A 5,545-nucleotide genomic window follows, 5' to 3' on the forward strand; every position below is an offset into this window, starting at 1 on the left:
TAAGTTCTGAAGAATTTGATCCAAGGGTAGCATATACAGGCTGAACAGGAGGGGTCCAAGAACTGACCTTTGAGGGACCCCATAGGTCATTGCCATTCGATGAGATTGAACACTTCCAATGGTTACAAAATAACACCTTTCCCCCAGGTAGGACCTGAACCATTTAAGGACTGTTCCATTTAGTCCTACCCAGGTTTCCAACCTGTTCAGCAGATGATATACCGTATCAAAAGCCGCACTGAGGTCCAACAAGACCAAAATAGACATCTTTCCCGAGTCAGTATTCAACCTTATATCGTTTAGCACTTTAATAAGAGTAGATTCTGTACTGTGATGAGTTCGAAACCCTGATTGAAATTTGTCAAAAAGTCCATTTAAGTTCAAGAAATTAAAAGTAACTTTCTCAGCAATCTTGGCTATGAAAGCCAGATTTGAGATGGGTCTATATCTTGCTAACATGGAAGCGTCCAGCGCTCTATTTTATTTTTTTTTATTTTTTTTTAGCAGAGGCTTAATGGCAGCTACGTTAAGAGCTTTAGGAAACTCGCCTGACTGAAGTGAGCAATTGATTATTTGCTGCAAATCAGCTAGCACAGATTTCACAATAGCTTTGAAAAAGTCAGATGGTATTGAGTCAAGACAGCTCGTAGATGGTTTCAGCTGTTGAACCGTTTTCTCTACAGTTTTTTGGTCAACTATCAAATTCTGACATGGTAATAGATTTTTTTCTGGGTGGCCTAAGATGTATTATCATTTTAACATTTTGCTGATTTGTGCTAATATTTAACCTGATGGATTGTATTTTTTCACAAAAATAACAAGCAAATTAATTGCATTTATCTGCTGTTAGGAGTTCTGGCGCTATCTGATTCGGGGGGTGTGAGCTTTGTCAACGACAGCAAACGAAGTGCGAGTATTGTTGAAGTTCTTACTGATGATTTCAATCAAGTGTTGCTGTCTAGCCCTGACTAACTCTTGGTTAAAATTACAAAGACTTTGTCTGTAGAGGTTATAGTCAATTTGGAGTTTAGTTTTTCTCCACTTACGTTCTGCTTTCCTACACTTTGATTTAGAGGTCTTTATCATCATTGTGCTCCTCCACGGTGTTCTAGGTCGCCTCAACATTGTCTTAATTTTATTAGGAGCGACAGCATTCATTTGAGATTTTCCAGGTGGAATTATTCAAAAGTTCATCAACTGTCTCAACATTCACAGTTTGTGGCACAGCAACAGTCTCCATAAATTTAGTGGCGGTACTCTCATGTATGTACCTTTTCTTAATAGACATAGAGGTTGTCTGAACTTTTGGAAGAATCTGTAATTCAAAGAATACACTAAAATGTCCGAAATAGCCATATCCTTAATGTGAACTGATAGAATTTCAACATCCTTAGAGATGACCAGGTCTAAGATGTGACCTTGAGTGTGGGTTGGACTCTTAATATGTTAAGAGAGGTCTAATGTGTTCTTTAGATCCTCCCCCCAATGTTATTGTCAACATGAATGTTAAAGTCTCCCGTTTTGACAAAATAGTTGTAGTCAGTACAAATAACTGACAGCAGTTCTGAAAATCCTCCATATATTTTCTATTGTATCTTGGAGGCTTATAAATTATTAAAACAATAACCTTTGGGTCACCTTTAACTAAGAAAAGAGCTAAAATCACCCAGTAAAATTTCTTTACACTGAAATAATGACTTAAAAATAACGGCACCACCACTGCCTTTTCCCCCCTATTCGACACTTGTTCATAAAATGAAAATTTGCTGGTGTTGCCTCATTTAAAATGGTATTACAGCTACTTTCTGTTAGCCACGTTTCATTTAGTAACAAACGGTCCAGATCATAGGTTGTAATGATGTCATTAATCAACATTGATTTATTACCCAGTGACCTGATATTGAAAAGAGCTCGTCTCGCAGAGATAACCGGAGACAATGGTTTGATAGAGTCACATTTTACCCTCACTAAGTTTGTTGTTCTACTTTTTTGTGCCATATTTCTTTGACCAACTTTCTGTCCCTTGTAATTACAGGGATCAAAATGCCTGATCTCCATAGGCGTCTGACTTATTCTGGAAAAGACCCCGCAGATATCAGTCAGATACGCAGATAAGATTCTTCATGGGTCTATCTTTGTGGACGGTGGTTTCAGGCGAAGGGGGATGGGAGGAAGATCTCGGAGTGGTGTGCGTTGGATTCCAATATTGACAATCGTCTTCATCCTGTCCGTCACACCTAGCAAGGAGAGAGTGAGTTTTGCGTTGGGCTTTTGCTCCAATGGGGCAGGGAGGGGTGTGGGAGATTCAACGTGCTGGTTCATCTCATTTGTCATTCGCTCCTCCGATTGTTTGGATGACCCTGATGAATCCGTCTGCGCCTCGAGTCGCCTTATCATCTCCTGTTCCACCGATTTTTGGGAACAACTGCATCACCAAGGCCAGTGTTTTCTTTTTGACGTACACAGTAAAAAAATGTTGGCAGCCAATAACTTAACCCCTTGTCTATTTAGACAGAAACCGTCTGCCTTGTAAAGATGTCTGCGGTCCCAAAAAAATGCAGAAATTGTCAATGAAACTCACGGATAGTGCTGTAGACACTTCTTTGAGCCACTTATTTAATTGACTGAGCCTAGAGAAACGTTCATCTCCAAATCGTACAAATGGGAGAGGTCCACTAATAAAAACCTCAGCATCTAAACATTGCACTTTTGTCAGGAGATCAATGAAATCTCACGTCAGTACCTCTGATTGATGCTTGAGAACATCCAGGGCTCCTCTGTGTATAACGACAGATTTCACAGTTGGGAGCTGATTAGTGATCTCCAGGATTTATTTTATTTTATTTATTTTTTTAAGAGATATCATACACCATGTCTTCGGTGTTCTTCTCACGACAAAAACGTTTCGCATCGTTTCACAGCTCCATCACCAACTATTAATGTTTGGGATGCCATTTCTTTCTTGTATGATTTAGTTTTATACATGTTTGTGGTGGTGGGGGATGAGCATTCTTGGCCAGGGTCTTGTAAAATGGCTCAAATCTATTTGTAAGTCTGATGTCAATGTTTTGCATTGACTCGCATCCTTTTTTTCTTGCCCTTCGCTGTAGCGACCGTCCACGGCTGCTCACCCGGGCTTGAAGCAACCCGCAACGCAGGCCAGCCAGATTCTTCTGTAACTGCTGGTGTTGTGTCCTCCCTTTTAGATGATGTCACATATCTTTGGGCTTTGCTCCCAGTAAATTCCAGGGAGAACTGCCGGATGGTCCATTACCGTTTCCACGGTCCAGCAGCCCGTGATAGTCCTCAGTGGAAAAGGGAGGCATCTTGATATTGGAGTATAGCAACAACTGACTGTATCTACAGAAACAAGTACAGTCCCGCAGGTTTGAAAATATCCAGGAGTCGCTGCTTCTAATTTTTTTCTGAAGAAAAACAAGCTTATCAGCAAGAAAAAATTTCAACAGAAGCAGAGCGAGCAAAAAAGCGTCTGACCATGGCTAGGAATTTATTCTGCTGTAAATGTGACAAAAGTAAGGAGGACAAAGTACAGATACTGGTTTCAAATGTATGGAGTACAAATTTAAAAATTGTCTGAAAAAATAAATACTTAGGTAGAGATACCTGAAGATTTTAAGTAGGCCTACAATAATGATTTGTAATTCATAGACTTTATAGATAGGCCTACTACTACAACACTGGATTGTGTTCGATTTTTATATTGCACATTCAATTAATACTTTTTATACTGTATATTCCATAGTTTTATTTAGCTTTTTATATTATTTGTACTGTCTTTGTAGCACCGTGGGCCCTTGAGAACCGTAATGTCGATGCTCTGTATGTGCTACGCATATTGAAGACAATAAAAGCACTCCAGTGTTGTAGTAGTAGGCCTATCTATAAAGTCTATGAATTACAAATTTGAATTTGTAAATCTAGCTAAAAAAAAAAACAATAGTTAAACAGGAAAAATTCACAAGCTGTCAACATTAACCAATGGCAAAATCTTGTCACAGAGTATATAACACTAGAAAATATCTCTGCCAAATGTAATAAGCAAATGGATAACTTCAAGAGAAGTTGGTCACCTTTCATTAAAATGGTGAACCTAGAAGCTTGATTCTGTTATTCTGTTTGCCTGGGAAAGAATGTCATACAGACATGTAATGTAAATGTGACCAAATTATTTCTTGTCATTTTAGACCCCACGCCATAGGGTCACTTGCATGCATTTGAACCCCTCTCCTTGTGGATTTGTGAGGCTGACTTCTGGGTATGCTGGGCCTGTTCGCCCCTCCTCCTCTTGGGTATGGTTGTGTCCGTGTTGCCCCCCCTCGGTGATGCCGATCCTGGGGCTGCTTTCTGGGGTGGTGCCTGTTGACCCCAGTCCGGGGGTCTGGTCCTGCTGCGTCCCGGGCCTGTGCCCTCCTCTTACGCCTCTCCCTCGGAGTGTGTGGGGTCCCCGGCTGACTTGGGGCTCATGGTGGGTGTCAGCGCCTCCCGCATCGGTCGGCATTGGCGGCACAATGGCCTCACAGTTCTAAGGACCGGGGTTCAATCCCCGGCCCCGCCTGTGTGGAGTTTGCATGTTCTGCGTGGGTTTTCAATGGGCACTCCGGTTTCCTCCCACATCCCAAAAACATGCATTCATTGGAGACTCTAAATTTCCCATAGGTGTGACTGTGAGTGCGAATGGTTGTTTGTTTGTATGTCCCTGCGATTGGCTGGCAACCGGTTCAGGGTGTACCCCGCCTCCTGCCCGATGATAGCTGGGGATAGGCTACAGCATGGCCGCGACCCTAGTGAGGAGAAGCGGCTCAGAAAATGGATGGATGGATGTACCGGCATTACCAGGTAACTAGCAACCCTTTACTGCTCTGTGACTTTTTTTTTTGTCAATGTCTTTATGTCTCCAAAGTCTGTTGTCGTACTAGAGCGGCTCCAACTACCGGAGACAAATTCCTTGTGTGTTTTTTGGACATACTTGGCAAATAATGATGATTCTGATATCTCGCCACCTTTTGTTTTCCCCGATAACTCTGTGACGTGGTCTGCCCGGTGTAGTTGGAAGCTCGGTAGTGCGTTCACAAAGCCATGTCTCCGTGAAGCACAGGACGGTGGAATGTCCAAAGTCTTTACTGATCTTAGAAGATGAAGCTCGTCCATTTTGTTGGGTAGGGAGCGTAGAATCGAGACGTGGATTGACGGGAGCGCCATTTGAAATCCTCGCTTACGGAGCTTCACTGGTATGCCAGCGCGCTGCACCCTTCGTCTCCATGTGCCATACGTCGCGGCCGCCCCACCGTAGAGTAACTCGGGAGAAGAAACGGAGCGGATTTGCGAAAGTTGGTGAAAGAAAGTCCAGGGTAGACTCGCTAATGTTTATCAAGCCTTCCCCTGTGTAAGTGAGTCGCGTAATGTCTGCAAAGACGAACGAAAAACAAAAACAGAGAGAGCACGAAACCGAGGTGACCACACGGGTCGGCGCCATCTTGGAATGGCTGCAATTGTAAACCTTTTTGGGGCGCGTCAATGACTTGTT

Source organism: Phycodurus eques, chromosome 11 (assembly GCF_024500275.1).
Source record: "Phycodurus eques isolate BA_2022a chromosome 11, UOR_Pequ_1.1, whole genome shotgun sequence".
Taxonomy (NCBI): domain Eukaryota; kingdom Metazoa; phylum Chordata; class Actinopteri; order Syngnathiformes; family Syngnathidae; genus Phycodurus; species Phycodurus eques.